Consider the following 23,542-nt stretch of genomic DNA (forward strand, 5'->3'; position numbering starts at 1 on the left):
GTGGAGTAGTATTCCATTGTGTAGATGTACCACATTTTCTGTACCCATTCCTCTGTTGAAGGGCATCTGGGTTCTTTCCAGCTTCTGGGTATTATAAATAAGACTGCTATGAACATAGTGGAGCATGTGTCTTTGTTATTTGTTGGAGCATCTTTTGAGTATATGCCCAAAAGAGGTATACCTGGGTCCTCAGGTAGTGCAATGTCCAATTTTCTGAGGAACCTCCTGACTGATGTCCAGAATCGTTGTACCAGTCTGCAATCCCACCAACAATGGAGGAGTGTTCCTCTTTCTCCACATCCTTGCCAGCATCTGCTGTCGCCGGAGTTTTTGATTTTAGCCATTCTGACTGGTGTGAGGTGGAATCTCAGGGTTGTTTGGATTTGCATTTCCCTTAAGACTAAAGATGTTGAACATTTCTTTAGGTGTTTCTCAGCCATTCAGGATTCCTCAGCTGTGAATTCTTTGTTTAGCTCTGAACCCCATTTTTTATAGGATTATTGGTCTCCCTGCCATCTAACTTCATGAGTTCTTTGTATATTTTGAATATGAGCCCTCTATCAGTTGTAGGATTGGTAAAGATCTTTTCCCAATCTGTTGGTTGCCGTTTTGTCCTAACCACAGTGTCCTTTGCCTTACAGAAGCTTTGTAGTTTCATGAGATCCCATTTGTCGATTCTTGATCTTAGAGCATAATGCATTGGTGTTTTGTTCAGGAAATTTTCTCCAGTGCCCATGTGTTTGAGATTCTTCACGACTTTTTCTTCTATTAGTTTGAGTGTATCTGGTTTGATGTGGAGGTCCTTTATCCACTTGGACTTAAGCTTTGTACAGGGTGATAAGAATGGATTGATTTGCATTCTTCTACATGCTGACCTCCAGTTGAACCAGCACCATTTGCTGAAAATGCTATCTTTTTTCCATTGTATGGTTTTGGCTCCTTTGTCAAAAATCAAGTGACCATAGGTGTGTGGGTTCATTTCTGGGTCTTCAATTCTATTCCACTGATCTATCTGTCTGTCCATGTACCAATACCATACAGTTTTTATCATTATTGTTCTGTAATACTGCTTGAGTTCAGGGATAGTGATTCCCCCTGAAGTCTTTTTATTGTTGAGGATAGTTTTAGCTATCTTGGTTTTTTTTTTTTTTTTTTTTTTTGTTATTCCAGATGAATTTGCAAATTGTTCTGTCTAACTCTCTGAAGAATTGGATTGGGATTTTGATGGAGATTGCATTGAATCTGTAGATAGCTTTTGGTAAAATGGCCATTTTTATTACATTAATCCTCCCAGTCCATGAGCATGGGAGATCTTTCAATCATCTGAGATCTTCAATTTCTTTCTTCAGAGGCTTGAAGTTCTTATCATACAGATCTTTCACTTGCTTTGTTAAAGTCACTTCGAGGTATTTTATATTATTTGGGACTGTTATGAATGGTGTCATTTCCCTAATTTCTTTCTTGGCTTCTTTCTCTTTTGTGTAGAGGAAGGCTACTAATTTATTTGAGTTAATTTTATACCCAGCCACTTTGCTGAAGGTGTTTATCAGGTTTAGTAGTTCTCTGGTGGAACTTTTGGGAGCACTTAAATATACTATCATATAATTTGCAAATAGTGATACTTTGCCTTCTTCCTTTCCAATCTTTATCCCTTTGATCTCCTTTTGTTTTCTGATTGCTCTGGCTAGAACCTCGAGAACTATATTGAATAAGTAGGGAGAGAGTGGGCAGCCCTGTCTAGTCCCTGATTTTACTGGGATTGCTTCAAGTTTCTCTCCATTTAGTTTGATGTTAGCTACTGGTTTGCTGTATACTGCTTTTACTATGTTTAGTTATGGGCCTTGAATTCCTGTTATTTCCAGGAATTTTATCATGAAGGGGTGTTGAATTTAGTCCAATGCTTACTTAGCATCTAATGACATGATCATGTGTTTTTTTTCTTTGAATTTGTTAACATAGTGGATTATGTTGATGGTTTTCCATATATTAAACCATCCCTGCATCCCTGGGATTAAGCCTACTTGATCATGATGGATGATTGTTTTGATGTGCTGTTGGATTTGGTTTGCAAGAATTTTTTTTTTAAATTATCACTTTTATTTTTCCATGGTATTTTTCTTTCTGCCTTCATGAAATCACCTCTTTACATGGGCTTTGGTGGAGGTTGTGCTGCAGCGCCAAGAGGTCTGAATCGTGGTGAGGGTGTTCAGTCCTTCAGTGCCTCACAAGATCGATTCCTGATGACCTTGCTATGAATGGCACATCTCACGCAGTAGTGCAGCTTGACATAGAGCTTGGGAAACACATAAGCGTTGAAGAGACTTGCTTCAGATATGTCCCTGACTGCAGAAGCTTCTACAATGTTCCAAATGACAAACTTCTTAATGGCCTTATCCTTGCGCATGCACCGGACACAGATCGTGCATCTAATTGTCTGCACATGGCCATGGCCCTTTTAGGCACAACCATTGTTTCTTTTTTTATTTTGGTTATATTGGAACCAAGACTCCGGTTTGGAAGAATTTTATTGAGTATTTTTGCGTTGATATTCATAAGGGAAATTGGTCTGAAGTTCTCTTTCATTGTTGGGTCTTTGTGTAGTTTAGGTATAAGAGTAATTGTAGCTTCATAGAAGGAATTCAGTAGTGCTCCATCTGTTTCAATTTCGTGGAATTGTTTGGATAGTATTGGTATGAGGTCTTCTGTGAACGTGTTATAGAATTCTGCACCGAACCTATCTGGATCTGGGTTCTTTTTGGTTGGGAGACCTTTAATGACTGCTTCTATTTCTTTAGGATTTATGGGGTGGTTTAAATGGTATATCTGTTCCTGATTTAACTTTGGTACCTGGTATCTGTCTAGGAAATTGTCCATTTCCTGCAGGTTTTCAAGTTTTGTTGAATATAGGCTTTTGTGGTAGGATCTGATGATTTTTTGAATTTCCTCTGATTCTGTAGTTATGTCTCCCTTTTCATTTCCGATTTTTTTTAATTTGGACACACTCTCTGTGTCCTCTCGTTAGTCTGGCTAAGGGTTTATCTATCTTGTTGTTTTTCTCAAAGAACCAGCGTTTGCTTCTGTTGATTCTTTCTATGGTCCTTTTTGTTTCTACTTGGTTGATTTCAGCTCTGAGTTTGATTATATCCTGCCTTCTACTCCTCCTGGGTGTGTCTGCTTCTTTTTGTTCTAGAGCGTTTACATGTGCTCTCTCCTGTTTCTTTCTGCAGGCACTCAGAGCTATGAGTTTTCCTCTTAGCACAGCTTTCATTGTGTCCCATAAGTTTGGGTATGTTGTACCTTCATTTTCATTAAATTCTAAAAAGTCTTTAATTTCTTCCTGTATTTCTTCCTTGACCTGGTTATTACTGAGTAGAGCATTGTTCAACTTCCATGTATATGTGGGTGTTCTTTCCTGATTGTTATTGAAGACCATCTTTATCCTGTGGTGGTCTGATAGGACGCATGGGATTATTTCTATCTTTCTGTACCTGTTGAGGCCTGTTTTATGACTGATTATATGGTCAATTTTGGAGAAAGTACCATGAGGTGGTGAGAAGAAGGTATATCCTTTTGCTTTAGGATAGAATGTTCTATAAATATCTGTTAAGTCCATTTGGCTCATGACTTCTCTTAGTCTGTCTCTGTCTCTGTTTAATTTCTGTTTCCATGATCTCTCCATTGATGAGAGTGGGGTGTTGAAATCTCCTACTATTATTGTGTGAGGTGCAATGTGTATTTTGAGCTTTAGTAAGGTTTCTTTTATGTATGTAGGTGCCCTTGTATTTGGAACATAGGTATTTAGGATTGAAAGTTCATCTTGGTGGATTTTTCCTTTGATGAATATGAAGTGCCCTTCTTTATCTTTTTTGATGACTTTTGGTTGAAAATTGATTTTATTTGATATTAGAATGGCTACTCCAGCTTGCTTCTTCAGACCATTGGCTTGGAAAGTTTTTTTCCAGCCTTTTACTCTGAGGTAGTGTCTGTCTTTGTCTCTGAGGTGTTTTTCCTGTAGGCAGCAGAATGCTGGGTCCTCATTGCGTATGCACTTTTTAATCTGTGTCTTTTTATTGGGGAATTCATCTACAATATATGAAGAACTCAAGAAACTAGTTACCAAATAAATAATCCAATTAAAAATGGGGTATATATCTAAACATTATTTTCAACAGAGATCACAAATGTCTTGGAAACAATGTTCTATATTATTAGTCATCAAGGGAATGCAAATCAAAAGTACTTTGAGATTCCATCTTCCACTAATCAGAATGACCAAGTTCTATAACACAAATGACATCTCAGGCTGGCAAACATGCAGTATAAAGGGGACACCCTTGCATTGCTGGTGAGAGTAATATATAGACACTATGGAAATCAATGTGGTGGTTCCTCAGAAAATTGAGAAATTATTTTTTGAGGATTGATCTACCTCAAGATCTACTTACACCACTCTTTGGCATATACCCAAAGGATGCTTCAGCTTACCACAAGGACACTTGTTCATCTTTGTTCTTTGCTACTCTATTCATAATAGTCAAGAATTGCAAACACCATAGATACTTGCCAATGTATGAATGAAAAAAAATGTGGTATATTGACAGAGTGGCATTTTACTCACTATTTTAAAAAAAATAAAGTCATGAAATTTATATGTAAATGGAGAGAAGTAGAAAAGATTCATCCTGAGTGAGGTAACCCAGACCCAGAAAGACAAATATGGTACAGTTTTATTTATATGTCAATGTTAGCTGGCCTTTGATAAGCAAGCTATAGTTTGTATAACCACAGAGTTCATGTGCAAAGTAAGTGAATGGGGGTGGGTGAGAATTGATTTCCCTAGGAAGGGCAGATAGAATAGATAGTTATGGATGGATTAGGGGGGACATGGATGGGAGGATTGAACTGAAAGAGGAGGAAATACAGAGTAAGGGAAAATATGGAGAAATACAGCTAAAACTGAGGTCATCTGAAAGGCCATATGGAAAACCAATGCAATAGAATCTTCACCAAATATAAACATATATAAAGGTGACCAAAAGGAATAGGAGAGATAGATCCCCAAGTGGGCCTCTTTTATCATCAATTAAAGCTCCTAGTTCCAGGAATGGGTTACATCTAATAGAATTACTGGTCAGCCCAGATTCAAAGTCTTCGATCTACACTGGAGACTGCAAGCTGTGACACTGTAATAGTGATACAAAGCTTATGTATTATCTGTTTGGCTTTAAGTTCCATTTCATGAGATAGAACTCATATCCAACACTGCTCAGGGACCTAGGAGAAAATCAATACTGCCATTCTGGTTAAGTAGTAGTTTCAACCTATGGGTTACACTATGGTTCATAAGAGTTGCAGAATCATATTTATGAAGTAGTAGTGAAACAATATTGTGGTTAGAGCATCACCACAACATGAGAAACTGTATTAAACTGTATTAAAGGATCACAGCATTGTGATCTTTTGAAGAAACCTAGGCATAAATGACTCCTAATGATATTCTCCTATACTCTCAGATCAGGTTTTGCTCATACACATTATCATCAGAAAAGCTTCTTTTTTAAGTGGATAAGAATACAGAGAGCCGGGGTTGGGGATTTAGCTCAGTGGTAGAGCGCTTGCCTAGGAAGCGCAAGGCCCTGGGTTCGGTCCCCAGCTCCGAAAAAAAAAAAAAAAAAAGAATACAGAGAGCCACAGATAAACAAGATGTAGAGGGAGAGTGCTACCTTGAATGCTCAGTCTTAAATGGGATGTCTCCAAACCATTCTTATTTTAGAAATTCTTGTGAGGAAAAACGTTTCTTGTCTACATGTACATCCTTTTGTTTTCTTTATTAACTTGAGTATTTCTTATTTACATTTGGATTGTTATTCCCTTTCCCGGTTTCTTGGCCAACATCCCCCTAACCCCTCCCCCTACACTTCTATATGGATGTTTCCCTCCCCATCATTCCCCCATTACCGCCCTCCCTCCCCCAAGAATCCCGTTCACTGGGGGTCCAGTCTTGACAGGACCAGGGGCTTCCCCTTCCACTGGTGCCCTTACTAGGCTATTCATTGCTACCTATGAGGTTGGAGCCCAGGGTCAGTCCATGTAAAGTCTTTGGGTAGTGGCTTAGTCCCTGGAAGCTCTGGTTGCTTGGCATTTTTGTTCATATGGGGTCTTGAGCCCCTTCAAGCTCTTCCAGTCCTTTCTCTGATTCCTTCAACGGGGGTCCCGTTCTCAGTTCAGTGGTTTAATGATGGCATTCACCTATGTATTTGCTGTATTCTGGCTGTGTCTCTCAGGAGGGATCTACATCCGGTTCCTGTCGGCCTGCATTTCTTTGCTTCATCCATCTTGTCCAATTGGGTGGCTGTATATGTATGGGCCACATGTGGGGCAGGCTCTGAATGGGTGTTCCTTCTGCCTCTGTTTTAATCTTTGCCTCCCTATTCCCTGCCAAGGGTATTCTTGTTCCCCTTTTAAAGGAGGAGTGAAGCATTCGCATTTTGATCATCTGTGTTGAGTTTCATGTGTTCTGTGCATCTAGGGTAATTCAAGCGTTTGGGCTAATAGCCACTTATCAATGAGTGCATGCCATGTGTGTTTTTCTGTGATTGGGTTACCTCACACAGGATGATATTTTCCAGTTCCCTCCATTTGCCTATGAATTTCATAAAGTCATTGTTTTTGATAGCTAAGTAATATTCCATTGTGTAGATGTACCACATTTTCTGTATCCATTCCTCTGTTGAAGGGCATCTGGGTTCTTTCCAGCTTCTGGCTATTATAAATAAGGCTGCGATGAACATAGTAGAGGACGTGTCTTTGTTATACGTTGGAGCATCTTTTGGGTATATGCCCAAAAGAGGTATATCTGGGTCCTCAGGTAGTTCAATGTCCAATTTCCTGAGGAACCTCCAGACTGAGTTCCAGAATGGTTGTACCAGTCTGCAATCCCACCAACAATGGAGGAGTGTTCCTCTTTCTCCACATCCTCGCTAGCATTGTTGTCACCTGAGTTTTTGATCTTAGCCATTCTCACCTACATGTACATCTTGTGCTTTTTTTAGGTTCTTTTCCTTCTGCTTGCTTCCAGTTTGTTTTTCTTTTGTATTATTTTGTTATTGTTCTTTAGATGTCAGTTTTCCACCAAGAGTCAGACAAGTTGTAGATTCCAATAGGAGGAAAGGTGAGGAGTTCTCAGAGTAGTTGGGGAGGGGAGACTATAATTAAAATATACTTACATAGTTGTGTACTTACATATTAATATATGGCATAAATTTATTTTAAATAAAATAAAGAAAAGTTCAATTGTAAATTCAAGAGATTTTTTGCATGATGTGGTAGTTAGCAAAATAGTTTTGTATATTTAAAATTGCTAAGTAGATATTTAAGGTTTTAGTGTAAATATAAATCATGTGAAACAATATAATTAGCTTATTTAGATATTGCTCAGTATACATATATTTGAAACATTGTATTTCAGTGTCTATAATATTCATCAAATAAAATATAATGATATTATAATCAGAGATGTCATCTAAATTGATTGTTGTGGTTTGAGTGAGAAAGGTCCCTATTGGTTCATCTATTAGAATTTTTGGTCCCTGGTTGTTGTAACTGGTTGAGAAGGATTAGGAGAAGTTGCTTGCTAGTGACGGTGTGTCACTGAGTTTTCAAAATCTGTTACACAGATGACACACATGTATGTAACACACATATACATAAAATAAACTGAAATAAATATTTTTGAAGTCTATTTTTTAAATTTATTTTTACACTCCAGTTTTTATTTCCCTCCCAGTCCACCCCCACCACCTGCCGACAGTTTGACATCCCATACCTCCTCCCTACCCCCATTCCACGTCTCCAAAATGATATCCCCACCCTACTCACCTCACAAGTCCTCTACACATCCTGGGGCCTCCAGTCCTTTGAGGGTAAAGTGTATATTCTCTGACTGAACCTAAGCTGTATATGTGTTAGAGGCCTCGTCTCAGCTGGTGGATGCTGCCTGGTTGGTAATCTAGTGTCTGAGAGATCTCAAGAGTCCAGGTCAATTGAGACTGCTGGTCCTCCTACAGGGTTGCCCTCCTCCTCAGCTTCCTTCAGCTTGTCTCTAATTCAACCAGAGGGGTCAGCAGCTTCTGTGCATTGGTTGGGTACTCATATCTGCATCTGACTCTTTCAGCTGCTTGTTGGATATTTTGGAGGGCAGACAGGATAGGTCCCTTTTTGTGAATGTTCCATAACCTCAGTAATGGTTACAGATCTTGGGCCTTCCCTTGAGCTGGGTCCCACTTTGGGCCTGTCACTGGACCTTCTTTTCCTCAGGCTCTTCTCCCTTTCCATCCCTGCATTCCTTCCAGAGAGGAAGAATCATGGGTGAGAGCTTTGACTGTAGGATAGAAACCCCAACCCTCACTTGATGCCCCCCTGTCTTTCTGCTGAAGGTATGTTCAGTAAGTTCCCTCTCCCCCTTCTAAGGCATGCCATCTAGTGTCCTCCCCTTGGAATCCTGAGAGTCTTTCACTTCCCTGGTCTCTGGTACATTCTAAAGGTCGTCCCAACCTTTTTCCTCCCTAGGTTTCTGGAGGTAAATATTTTAATTTTATTTTTTCTTCAGAGTAAATGTGTTGTAAATTGCACAGGTTTAAACATTTCTTATCCCAACAAGGACCCACCATCTTGTGTACTAGTGTGGCATACTCTTAAACTTAACAAGTATAAAAGTATTAACAAAAGTACCATCCGAATTTAACAGTGTTTCCTTCTCCATATGCCTTTCATCAGTCAGAGTAGTCTCTTTTCTAGTCTTTGAATTTTTCAGTCATTCTTATTTCTATATTTTTCCAATTAATTATTTCCCTGAATCATTATTCTGCCAATACTTCCCCCAAATCTATCCCTCTGTCTAGGCAGAGTAAATGTTTGCTGAACTGGGTTTTATTGATTTCTTACAACCAGTGATCTTTACCTCCCTTAAACTTCAATAACGCTGTGTGAAAAATCCAATAATTCTTTTGTTTAGTTGCTGGTTAAAAATATGTTCTAAGTTTTAGTTGTATCGTGTTTAAAAGGTCTTTATCGTTGTAACATAATGCATCTCTGAAGTAAAACAAGAGTCATAATTAATTATCAATTCACTTCATAAATTTTTAAGGAACAAAAATGATTGTATTATTCAATTCCTTGGATGGAAATGTGAAAAATAAATTTAAGTCCACAGAAATCTTAACACTGACTGTGAAAGCATCAATACATGGCTGAGAAGTGCTCTGAAGGAAAGGGATGCTGATTTACTCTGGCATTTTCGTCAACATTATTAATAGCAGCGATGCTAGTATTAGTGCTGTTAAAGACAGATTTTGTTGGCTGAAAAGGCAACAGAGAGTGCAATTTCTGCCGCAGGAAGGTAAAAGCCTTCAGGGATGACAAACCAATCTCCAGACAGGGAATGCTAGAGATACAAGTTAGTGTTTCTGGTAAACTCAGAAATCAAAGAATAAAGACTGTTCTCTTGCAAAAAAGATAAAATAAAGCCACAAGCTCAATGAAATCCATTGTGAAGACAGATATTTTCAAAATGATAGCTTAGAATATCACATTGATTTTCTTATCTATATTAACTAATCTTAAAGGTGCAATCAAGTAGTTCAGATCAAAATTCAACCAATTTCTATTGAATAGGGCCATGCTCAAGGATTGTGCTGGATGTAGAGGGGACACAGGAGAAATAACGTAACTATAATGAGTTTAACACAGTGACATTTTTGTTGTTATGAAGTGGTGGTGGGTGGCTACAGTACAGCATGTCCGTAAAATGCACCTGAGCCTCGGTTCTAGCCCCAACACCGCAAAATAAGATTTTTTGTTTGAGATGAAGAAAATAAGGAGGATAGGGAAGGACAAAACAAAGGAAGGAGTAGTATGTAGACAAAAACTTTAACAATCCTTGATTTTCATCATGTTTAATATTTTTGGCCTTTTCTCTAATATTTCCTTCACTATATTTTTCTGTTCTACCAAGTCATCAGGTATATAACCATTACACCCACCCCATGACTCAGCCTCATCAAATTATTTATGCCAGAATCACATGTTCTTGAATTTTCTCAGGTTGTCCCTTGGGCCCCAATTATTCTTACAGACTAAGCTGAAAATCAACTTCTAAGAAATTTTTCTGACACTTTAAATCAAAATAATCCCCCCTCCAGGATGCTATATCACCTAATAGATAAGTGAGTCACAGTTTGAAAGTGAGTGGGCAATATTTAGTTTATGTTTTATCCCCCATATCAAATGGGTATGAAGTTAGGAGAATTTGCATGAAACAGAGTGCATACAACTTAATGCAGTGTCTTCATTACATTCCTATGATGTGAAGAGACATCATGAAAATGTTTGTGGACTTGCTGAGAGTTTCATAGAATGTGTTCATGGTCACCATGGCAAGGAGCATGGTGGCATGCAGGCAGGCAAGTATGGCACTGGAACAGTAGCTGAGTGCTTATTGCTGATCCACAGGCAAGGAGAGAGAGAGAGAGAGAGAGAGAGAGAGAGAGAGAGAGAGAGAGAGAGAGCAAGAGCAATTGAGATTTGTGTGGACTTTCAAAACTCCAAGATAAACCTTCTAACCATTCCTAAATAGTTCACCAACAGGAATCAAACCTCAGATATATGAGCTTACTGGAACCATTCTCAATCAAACCACTACATGCTGAAGATATCACAACACAGAGATGATATATTTATGATTACTGGGATGAGGGAGTGAACTGTAGGGTTGGGCCAATATTCATGCTTCATGAACAGCACATCTGCCCAGCCTCCTCAAAGAGCCTTTGCCACAATTATAACAGTGAGAAATACAGATGTCAGTACTGGAAAACCTGATCTGTAGGACTCAATGCTATCCATGCCATACATATATATAAGTAAAATTTTTTTAAAATATCTTTAAAAATTTGGACTTTTACATTAATCTTACAAGAGGTAAAAGTCTAAATTCAAACAATCAAAAAGGAAAAAAAAATAAGCATCAAATCTGATCATTAAAAAGTGAGTTTGCATAATGAAATAATAAAATTAATGTAAATTACACACACCAAGAATGAATTGATACTGAAATAAGATCCAGAAAGTATCTCTATAAATTAAAAAGTGGGCTGTGGATAGAGTTTAGTGGTACAGTGCTTGTATAGTGTCCATGAGGCCCTGTGTTCAATTACTAATCCTGTGAAAAGAAAGAAAAAAGGAAGAAATAAGGACAAAAGAAAATCAAAACAAAGGAAGGAAGGAAAGAAAGGAGGGTAGGAGAGAGGAAGAAAAGGAAAAGAAATGAGGGGGAGGGAGAGATAAAGCTTCAGAGAGGCAGACATGCCTGGGAAACCAGAAGAGACTGCACTCTGCACACATCTCTGACGCCAGAGAGAAAAACACCAAACGCCATCTGGAACCCTGGTGCACGGAAGCTCCTGGAAAGGGCGGCGCACATCTTCCTGGTTGCTGCCTCCCCAGAGAGCTCGTAGGCAGCACCCTACGAGAAAACTTGAGTCTCGGGACCACAGGTTAAGACCAACTTTTCTGCTGCAAGTGACCTGCCTGGTGAACACCAGACACAGGCCCACAGGAACAGCTGAAGGCATGTAGATGGGAAAAACTACACGCACAAGAGCAGAACACTCTGTCCCCATAACTGGCTGAAAGAAAATAGGAAAACAGGTCTACAGCACCCCTGACACACAGGCTTATAGGACAGTCTAGCCACTGTCAGAAATAGCAGAAAAAAGTAACACTAGAGATAATCTGATGTCGAGAGGCAAGTGCAGGAACCCAAGCCACAAAAACCAAGACTACATGGCATCATTGGAGCCTAATTCTCCCACCAAAGCAAACACGGAATATCCAAACACACCAGAAAAGCAAGATCTACTTTCAAAATCATATTTGATCAGGATGCAGGAGGACTTCAAGAAAAATGTGAAGAATTCCCTTAGAGAACAAGTAGAAGCCTACAGAGAGGAATCACAAAAATCCCTGAAAGAATTCCAGGAAATCATAAATAAACAAGTAGAAGCCCATAGAGAGGAGTCACAAAAATCCCTGAAAGAATTCCAGGAAATCATAAATAAACAAGTAGAAGCCCATAGACAGGAGTCACAAAAATCCCTCAAAGAATTCCAGGAAAACACAATCAAACAGTTGAAGGAATTAAAAATGGAAATAGAAGCAATCAAGAAAGAACACATGGAAACAACCCTGGATATAGAAAACCAAAAGAAGAGACAAGGAGCTGTAGATATGAGCTTCACCAACAGAATACAAGAGATGGAAGAGAGAATCTCAGAAGCAGAAGATTCCATAGAAATCATTGACTCAACTGTCAAAGATAATGTAAAGCAGAAAATGCTACTGGTTCAAAACATACAGGAAATCCAGGACTCAATGAGAAGATCAAACCTAAGGATAATAGGTATAGAAGAGAGTGAAGACTCCCAGCTCAAAGGACCAGTAAATATCTTCAACAAAATCATAGAAGAAAACTTCCCTAATCTAAAAAAAGAGATACCCATAGGCATACAAGAAGCCTACAAAACTCCAAATAGTTTGGACCAGAAAAGAAACACCTCCCATCACATAATAGTCAAAACACCAAACGCACAAAATAAAGAAAGAATATTAAAAGCAGTAAGGGAAAAAGGTCAAGTAACATATAAAGGCAGACCTATCAGAATTACACCAGACTTTTCGCCAGAAACTATGAAAGCCAGAAGATCCTGGACAGATGTCATACAGACCCTAAGAAAACACAAATGCCAGCCCAGGTTACTGTATCCTGCAAAACTCTAAATTAATATACATGGAGAAACCAAGATATTCCATGACAAAACCAAGTTTACACAATATCTTTCTACAAAGCCAGCACTACAAAGACAATAAATGGTAAAGCCCAACATAAGGAGGCAAGCTATACCCTAGAAGAAGCAAGAAACTAATCGTCTTGGCAACAAAACAAAGAGAAGAAAAGCACACAAACATAACCTCACATCCAAATATGAATATAATAGGAAGCAATAATCACTATTCCTTAATATCTCTGAACATCAATGGCCTCAACTCCCCAATAAAAAGACATAGATTACCAAACTGGATACGCAACGAGGACCCTGCATTCTGCTGCCTACAGGAAACACACCTCAGAGACAAAGACAGACTACCTCAGAGTGAAAGGCTGGAAAACAACTTTCCAAGCAAATGGTCAGAAGAAGCAAGCTGGAGTAGCCATTCTAATATCAAATAAAATCAATTTCCAACTAAAAGTCATCAAAAAAGATAAAGAAGGACACTTCATATTCATCAAAGGAAAAATCCACCAAGATGAACTCTCAATCCTAAATATATATGCCCCAAATACAAGGGCGCCGACATACGTAAAAGAAACCTTACTAAAGCTCAAAACACACATTGCACCTCACACAATAATAGTAAGAGACTTCAACACCCCACTCTCATCAATGGACAGATCATGGAAACAGATATTAAACAGAGACGTAGACAGACTAAGAGAAGTCATGAGCCAAATGGACTTAACGGATATTTATAGAATATTCTATCCTAAAGCAAAAGGATATACCTTCTTCTCAGCTCCTCATGGTACTTTCTCCAAAATTGACCATATAATTGGTCAAAAAACGGGCCTCAACAGGTACAGAAAGATAGAAATAATCCCATGCGTGCTATCGGACCACCACGGCCTAAAACTGGTCTTCAATAACAATAAGGGAAGAATGCCCAAATATACGTGGAAATTGAACAATGATCTACTCAATGATAACCTGGTCAAGGAAGAAATAAAGAAAGAAATTAAAGACTTTTTAGAATTTAATGAAAATGAAGGTACCACATACCCAAACTTATGGGACACAATGAAAGCTGTGCTAAGAGGAAATCTCATAGCCCTGAGTGCCTGCAGAAAGAAACAGGAAAGAGCATATGTCAGCAGCTTGACAGCACACCTAAAAGCTCTAGAACAAAAAGAAGCAAACACACCCAGGCGGAGTAGAAGGCAGGAAATAAACAAACTCAGAGCTGAAATCAACCAAGTAGAAACAAAAAGGACCATAGAAAGAATCAACAGAACCAAGAGTTGGTTCTTTGAGAAAATCAACAAGATAGATAAACCCTTAGCCAGACTAACGAGAGGACACAGAGAGTGTGTCCAAATTAACAAAATGAGAAATGAAAAGGGAGACATAACTACAGATTCAGAGGAAATTCAAAAAATCATCAGATCTTACTATAAAAGCCTATATTCAACAAAACTTGAAAATCTACAGGAAATGGACAATTTCCTAGACAGATACCAGGTACCGAAGTTAAATCAGGAACAGGTAAACCAGTTAAACAACCCCATAACTCCTAAGGAAATAGAAGCAGTCATTAAAGGTCTCTCAACCAAAAAGAGCCCGGGTCGAGACGAGTTTAGTGCAGAATTTTATCAAACCTTCATAGAAGACCTCATACCAATATTATCCAAACTATTCAACAAAATTGAAACAGATGGATCACTACCGAATTCCTTCTATGAAGCCACAATTACTCTTATACCTAAACCACACAAAGACCCAACAATGAAAGAGAACTTCAGACCAATTCCCCTTATGAATATCGACGCAAAAATACTCAATAAAATTCTGGCAAACCGAATCCAAGAGCACATCAAAACAATCATCCACCATGATCAAGTAGGCTTCATCCCAGGCATGCAGGGATGGTTTAATATATGGAAAACCATCAACGTGATCCATTATATAAACAAACTTAAAGAACAAAACCACATGATCATTTCTTTAGATGCTGAGAAAGCATTTGACAAAATTCAACACCCCTTCATGATAAAAGTCCTGGAAAGAATAGGAATTCAAGGCACATACCTAAACATAGTAAAAGCCATATATAGCAAACCAGTTGCTAACATTAAACTAAATGGAGAGAAACTTGAAGCAATCCCACTAAAATCAGGGACTAGACAAGGCTGCCCACTCTCTCCCTACACATTCAATATAGTTCTTGAAGTTCTAGCCAGAGCAATCAGACAACAAAAGGAGGTCAAGGGGATACAGATCGGAAAAGAAGAAGTCAAAATATCACTATTTGCAGATGATATGATAGTTTATTTAAGTGATCCCAAAAGTTCCACCAGAGAACTACTAAAGCTGATAAACAACTTCAGCAAAGTGGCTGGGTATAAAATTAACTCAAAGAAATCAGTAGCCTTCCTCTACACAAAAGAGAAACAAGCTGAGAAAGAAATTAGGGAAACGACACCCTTCATAATAGACCCAAATAATATAAAGTACCCCGGTGTGACTTTAACCAAGCAAGTAAATGAACTGTACAATAAGAACTTCAAGACTCTGAAGAAAGAAATTGAAGAAGATCTCAGAAGATGGAAGGATCTCCCATGCTCATGGATTGGCAGGATTAATATAGTAAAAATGGCCATTTTACCAAAAGCGATCTACAGACTCAGTGCAATCCCCATTAAAATACCAATCCAATTCTTCAAAGAGTTAGACAGAACAATTTGCAAATTCATCTCGAATAACAAAAAACCCAGGATAGCTAAAACTATCCTCAACAATAAAAGGACTTCAGGGGGAATCACTATCCCTGAACTCAAGCAGTATTACAGAGCAATAGTGATAAAAACTGCATGGTATTGGTACAGAGACAGACAGATAGACCAATGGAACAGAATTGAAGACCCAGAAATGAACCCACACACCTATGGGCACTTGATTTTTGACAAAGGAGCCAAAACCATCAAATGAAAAAATGATAGCATTTTCAGCAAATGGTGCTGGTTCAACTGGAGGTCAACATGTAGAAGAATGCAGATTGATCCATGCCTATCACCCTGTACAAAGCTTAGGTCCAAGTGGATCAAGGACCTCCACATCAAACCAGATACACTCAAACTAATAGAAGAAAAACTAGGGAAGCATCTGGAACACATGTTCACTGGAAAAAAATTTCCTGAACAAAACACCAATGGCTTATGCTCTAAGATCAAGAATCGACAAATGGGATCTCATAAAACTGCAAAGCTTCTGTAAGGCAAAGGACACTGTGGTTAGGACAAAACGGCAACCAACAGATTGGGAAAAGATCTTTACCAATCCTACAACAGATAGAGGCCTTATATCCAAAATATACAAAGAGCTCAAGAAGTTAGACCGCAGGGAGACAAATAACCCTATTAAAAAATGGGGTTCAGAGCTAAACAAAGAATTCACAGCTGAGGAATGCTGAATGGCTGAGACACACCTAAAGAAATGTTCAACATCTTTAGTCATAAGCGAAATGCAAATCAAAACAACCCTGAGATTTCACCTCACACCAGTGAGAATGGCTAAGATCAAAAACTCAGGTGACAGCAGATGCTGGAGAGGATGTGGAGAAAGAGGAACACTCCTCCATTGTTGGTGGGATTGCAGACTGGTACAACGATTCTGGAAATCAGTCAGGAGGTTCCTCAGAAAATTGGACATTGAACTGCCTGAAGATCCAGCTATACCTCTCTTGGGCATATACCCAAAAGATGCCCCAACATATAAAAAAGACACGTGCTCCACTATGTTCATCGCAGCCTTTTTTATAATAGCCAGAAGCTGGAAAGAACCCAGATGCCCTAGTCCTGCAGTGACTTGAATTGCCAGGGTAGGCTGGTACCCGGAGGCATGTCCCCCTTGTCATGGCAAAGGGGAGGAAGAGATAAGGGCAGGGGCTTTGTGGGGGGTACTGTGAGCAGGATGTGTGTGTGATCATATTGTGAAGTAAACAAACAAACAAATAGATAAATAAACATACAAACAAATAAATAGGGAAGGGGCTTATTCATGTATATCCATTTACTGCTGAACTTATATCATTATTTTTTAGTAACTCTATAGCATCCTTTCAATTTTAGAGACTTTTCAGCCTAATTTGAAGGGTAGATCTAGTGATACTAAACTTCTTGTGAATGTTTTTCTTTGGGAATATCTTAATTTCCTTCTCAGTTTGGAAGGACAGTTTTAGTATAGAGTCAGTTTTCCGCTGCTAGTTTCTTTTTTAAATCTATCACCTATCAATTGATCGACCCAACTCTGATTTAAAAAAATTTGCACTAAGTTGTTTGCTATTTTTAATTATTATTTTATTGTTTTGTATGTATTTGTGTTTTGTCCTTATGCAAGTCTAGGTACCACATGTGTACAATGCCCTCCAGATGAGGGCATCATTTCTTCCTGAGACTAGTCTTACAAACTGAGCTTTCATGTGGATGCTAGAAATAGAACTTCGGCTCTCTGGTAGAATAATCATTTCTCTTAACTACTGAGTCCCCAACCAGTCCCTACTTACTAATATTTATGAAGATTGTTGATATCCTATCTGATGTAACCTGGGGAGGAAAGCAACTATTTGGCTTATAATCCAATAGAGAAGGAAGCCAGAACAGGAACTCAAGCAGGAATCTGAAGGCAAAAGCTAATGAAGATGACATGGAGGGAAGCTGCTCACTGGCTTGCTCACATGTCTTGCTCAGCCTGCTTTCTTATAGAACCCAGGACCACCATCTCTAAGTGGGGCCCCTCACACAATATGACCCTTCCACACAAATCACTATTTAATAAAATTCCCCCACAGGCTTGGCTCTATCATATTTAAGGATGGCATTCTTTCAAATTGAGTTTCCCTGCCATCTGATGACACTGGCTTCTGTCAAGCTGGCATTAATTCAATCAAGACAGTTGTTTTCATTCTAATTTCATCAAGAGTTCCCTTGTCTTTCTCTTTCAATATTTCAGTAATGTTATGTCTTAGTGTGGGGTTTTTTAGCTTGGAGTTTTATATACTTATATTTGTATAACCATGTATTTTCCATAAATTTAGAAATGTGGGAGCAGTTATTTTTCCCTTATGAACTTTCTTCCTCTTCATTTTTCCTTTGCTCTACTTTATGGTTTTTCATATATCCCTTAAGTCCTGTTTCTTTGTTATTCCCCACTGTTTTAATTTTTTGTTTCCTGATACATGCTCATTTCAAAGGTTGTTTACAAGTTAACTGATACATGATTTCTTCTATCTGTTCAAGTCTTTATGAAAGTTTCCACCTTTCTATTTTCATCTCCCTGATTTCTATGTTTCTTTTCTAAAATGTCTTTTTTGTCTCTGTTGATACTGTCATGCTTTTTTTTTTTTATAAATCTTTTCTTTATTTCCTTTGGTATTTTCCGTTAAATCTTTTATGTACAAAGACATTGTTTTAAAGTGTTTTGTTTATTTAAGATGGTTTCTAGAGATTAATTTTGTTCCTTTGAATGGAATGCTTTCCCTTTTGTTCATATGCCTTATGATCTTTTGTTGGATATTAGATTTGTAAAGACAGTGATTCCTTCCATTCTTTGCAGACTGGCTGTGCAAGAGAAGAACTTTACTAATTAACAGGATATATTTGAGCTTGGGATCATCCTGCTGTGAAGGCTTAAAGTCTCTCATTTTTCTGGGCATGTGTCTTCTCTGGGTCAATGTGTGTGCTTTTGTTGATTTTACATTGGGCACAGCTGGGTTTTAACATCTTAATTTCCCTAAGAGTCTTCCCACTGGTTTTTCTCAGGGTTTTAAACAATTCTATTGTATCCTCCTGTCTGTAATCTCTTGCCCTGAGCATCTGTGGATTTGCTGCCCCCCCTGCAGCACATTTATGAAAAGCTAGAGATCTGAGTTGTTGCACTTTGGGCCATCTGAGCTTTGACTTAAGGGACATAGAGACCAATCCTTCAGGCATCAGCCAGATAGGTTAGAAAATTACCAATTATTGACACTCTGCTGTCTCTTGTTCAAGAGAAGGAATCATGTACTGATCTGATATTTTCCATAAACAGTGCCAGGATATGCTAGGGAGGAGTTAGGGTAAGCAGGGGAGAAGTCCCATTATATTTCCGCCCATTTACATTTGCTTACAAGCATCCAATTTGCTTTGCTGCTGTACTGGTTGAATATTTTGACCTAACACAGAGGAATTTTAGACAATATTTTGTTTATGCAATATTTCTGTGAAAGACTGAATACCTGAAACTTCTTAGTCTTTATGTGTTCGTGGTGGTGATGGCAGTGGCAGTGGTATACCATGCAGATGAGATGACTGAGCAACAAATTGGGGGAAATAGAAAGTTCTTCACTGATAGTTCCTGTTGAAATCATGATAAGGAGACTAAGGCAGAGATTTGGTCATATTGACACACATAATCAGACTTGGAAATAAGAGACATGAAATTGGTGGAGGAGGTAGAGAGAGAAAGACAGAGACTGAGAAACACAGAGAAAGGGGGAAGAGAGGGAGGGAGTGAAATATATGTCATGAAATGATCTGCCATATAAACTGTATGTTGCTGTCATTGTTAGGAGAATCTGTTTTTCCAGCTTCCAAACATCATTGTTGAATGTGTTAAGCTATAAAGTTTAACTGTTCTGACCCTTAGTGACTTCTATAATCGTGCCACCTCAGTGTGCAACAACTGTTACCTGAGGGGAGAGGATCTGGAAGGAACTAGTTTATTGATAACCTGCTCTAAAAGGTCTTTGAGCTCTTGGCTCTGAGTCAAATCATTACTTCTGCATGTATAGCTTCTGTCTGGTTGATCCAATCACCTGGGTAGTAAAGGAAGAAAAAACACAAAGCTAATACTCTTGGTATTTATGACACCCAGTAAGGCTGTGGTATTCATAGCAGAGTCTCCCTGTTGAGTTTGAATACTTACAGAACAGCCTCAAATTGCATCCTTTGCCATCTTCTCCTAATCTTGCTATCACTTGTCAACCTATATGAGGTAGGTTTTCTGGTATGAAATGGTGGTCATTTATTCTTTTAGTTTTTATTTACAGGACATGTATTGATGTACAGGCGAATGTGTCCTCATGCGATGGGATAGACTAACAGTTCTCAACTTTTCTATAATGTTCTGACACATTAATACAGTTCTTCATGTTGTGGTAACTGCAATTATGAAGTGATTTTTGTTATTATTTCAGAACTGTAATTTTGCTACCATTATGAATTGTAATGTAAATATCTGTGTTTTCTAATGATCTTAAGTGACCCCTGTGAATGGATTGATCACCCACAAAGGGTTGTGATCCACAGGTTAAGAATTTCTGGGTAAGGTATTTAGTATTATTTTTATTGAACTTGGGGACCACAGCTTGTGCCCCAAATCAGGGCCAATTATGAACAAAATTCATATTGGAAAGAGAAATCAACAATATCAGGAGTCTTACCCAACATGACCACATAATTTAAACAAAACTTTCTACAAAAACTTTTGGGAACTTGGGTATTGACCAAATCCCCATACCTGTTCCAATACTGGGAATTTTTAGTGTAATAAAAGAAATTAAAATTTTAGAAGAAAAAAATAAAATTATAAAGAAGATACATCTTATTATGAGGTAAGCAGCTTTCCTTAGCTACAGTTACAAAGCTGTGCCAGGTTTGCCCTTTGCTTAATCTATTAGTTAAGGTGCAATAGTCAATCTTGCCAGGCCTGAAAGTTCCAAAACAGCAAGATGAACTCTCTACCCTTCAAGGAATAAACTTCCACCGTGAATAAAGAACTTATCTAAGCATGGGAACTTTTCATCTATTGCCCCATAAATCCCCCGAGACCACCCTCTACTTCAAAATGGGGACAGTTGTTCTCTGAGGCATATAATACTCCATTTTCCCAAGCCCACACTTGAATAAAACTACCTTCTCTCTAATTGCTATATTCATACCAGCAGCAGGTCCAGGCCCTGGAAAGGTGCCTATTGTATTCTGTTTTTCAGATCAAGTGATCCTCAAACTTCCTTCTGAGCCCTGCTTTCAAATTTTACATCAGTGTTTCTGTTGAGAGGGAAACAAGAACCATGGCATCATATTAACACATCAAAGACATGATTTACATTAATATCTATTATTATTACAATTGTTATTACTTATCTCTTAGCAGCTACCCAAAAGCCAAAATTAACCCATCTCAACATGTTTAAAATATGTATATTTTAAATAAAACAAGGCAAAAGTATCTATATACAGGTCTATTCTGAAACTAGTCTTTTAATTTTTATATTTTAAATTTATCTAGTAAAAGTAGTTCATATTTTGAGTTCTTAATAAAAAGATGATCTTAGGCATAATGACATTATATCTCCTAAATTCTGTGATTAGATTATTCCATCCTTACCATTAGAAAACACCAGACCAAAATCATTTTAAGGCAATGAACTTGAAATTAACATTTCAATTAGTATGTTAGAAAAAACCCGCCAGATATATATTCCAGAAATTTTCTTCTTTTAAAAATAATTTTAAAATTTCTGAATCCCTGAATACAGAATCAGAAGCATTCTTATGCAAGGATGGAAGGGAGACAGACACATACTCTGAGACAGGAAGATAGTCACAGAGACACAGAGACAGACACAGAGACAAAAACAGATGGACAGAGACAGAGAGAGACAGCGAGAGAGGTAAAATTGAAGTGGGTAGAGTTTCTTTTCTGGAGTTCCAGGAGAAGAGATTTCAATAGGTGTCATTTTTCATAGGGAGTTTCAAAGTATATGTAAATCACTGAAACTTGTCAAATAGATGAACAGAACCCCAATTGTTCAAGAGAGCCCCAAACCAGGTGTTCTAAATAATTCAATAAATCCAAAGGCAACATTTTGATTATCTAAAACAATATCCAAACTCATTTTTCCTGTGCCATCAAGTAGAGGTAAAAAGCAGCTATTGCCAGTTAAAGTGAAAGGATTTTTAGCCTCTCTTAAAAAGACAGTAATCTACTATTTACAATAGAACCAGCTTGGATTTATTGTAGAAGGAGATACCTAGGCCCCGAGGTGGATGGGTCAATATGTAAGAAGAATATGGAGGAGGAAAACAATGATAAAGCAACAATGGTATATTTAATATTGTTCTGGGCACTTACATGTATTTGTAGTTCTATTGGTCTACTCTCTTATCAACCACTGCACTGTATTAATTTCTTTTTGTAGACACCATTTATCAGGTCAAAGAAGTTCCCTTTAATTTCTGGTTTGATGAGAGTTTTTATCCTAAGTGGCTTTTTAATTTTCATCAATTTTCTTATCTGTTGATACTGTAAATTATACTGATTGAATTGAAATTTATTGGTTATGCATAATGAAAATTTATAGAAATTAATAATAATGATTATTATAATTAGTTTAATTATTTTGTGTTTTTCCCTATGCTAAGAACTTCATGGTAGAGAAATGTTGGTTTCTTATCATGCCTGATTTGCTCCTGCTTCCACAAAACCAAACTTCCTAAGCTTCAAGGACATCAAAAGAAGGAAAGCTTCTGGGGAGAAAGTAAAGAATTTGTGTGTGTGTGTGTGTGTGTGTGTGTGTGTGTGTGTGTGTGTGTGTGTGTGTGTGAGAGAGAGAGAGAGAGAGAGAGAGAGAGAGAGAGAGAGAGAGAGAAAACAATGGATGGTGAAAGATATAATTCAACAATATAAATGAGATGTACGGAAAATCATATTTTATTTTACTGTACCTGTTTTTGTCTTTGATAATCATGAATATTTCTGCAACTTTCTCTATAACAAGCACTATGCTAGGTATTGAGTGTAAAACAGTGAACAAAAGAGGTGAGGCTCTTGCCTCTACAATTCTAATAGTCAGGGGGAAAGAGACTACATGATTAAGTCATTATACAAATGTAAAAAATATAACTGAGTGAGCAGTGCAAAAGTCCCATGAATGATTCAATAACCCTTTAAGGATAGTTACAAATACTCAGCAAAAGAGAGAAAAACAGAAACCAGGGCATCTACGGGTGGTATAAAGTAGCATGGGGGAGGAGGCTGTTATCATAGATTATAAGATGGATAACAATCTTAAGAGTTGTTCCATGTGATGGTGGTGGGGAAACTGATCATGAAAATAAACTCAGCCAAGGGAGCAGGAGTGCTTTCAGGTATGTCAGTGGTATTGCATCCTAGGTGAAGCATGCTCAAGGTTGTGTTAGAAAGGAAGAAATCACAACTCCTGGGACTATTTGTAAAAGGACTGGTGAAATCTGAGTCAAAAGATGAGAGCAGAACTTTTAAATGGAAATGAACAAGTGAGCAAGGTTGATGCATAGTACTTAAAGTTTGAGAAGTTTTCTTGAGGAATTGTATTTGTATACCATACAATTCCTACTACCATAGGAAGTCAATGAAGTCTGTAATAATAGGGCAGAAGGGTATGGTTTTCAAATGTCTCTGATGCATGTCAAAATAACTTAGAGTTGATATGTGCAGATTAATTAAAACCTCTAAGAGTGTTCATTTACGGAGTATAATGGTGATAGTGGTAGATCTGGATGGACTGGCAGTATAGTGAAGAAAATTTTGATTTTTCTTGTAATTGGAAGGAAAGGAGAGATACACTCAAATAACCAACAACTCAGGCAACGCTTGTTGATGCTTCTATTCACTAAGCAAGGGAACACTGAAAA

The 23,542-nt window shown here is 38.0% G+C and overlaps 1 pseudogene; it reads right to left on the reverse strand.

Moving 5' to 3' along the window:
- Positions 1–2,143: 2,143 nt before the first annotated feature.
- On the reverse strand, positions 2,144–10,444 carry Rps26-ps7 (ribosomal protein S26, pseudogene 7; annotated as a pseudogene).
- Positions 10,445–23,542: the final 13,098 nt, after the last annotated feature.

This window comes from Rattus norvegicus, chromosome X (assembly GCF_036323735.1).
Source record: "Rattus norvegicus strain BN/NHsdMcwi chromosome X, GRCr8, whole genome shotgun sequence".
NCBI lineage: Eukaryota > Metazoa > Chordata > Mammalia > Rodentia > Muridae > Rattus > Rattus norvegicus.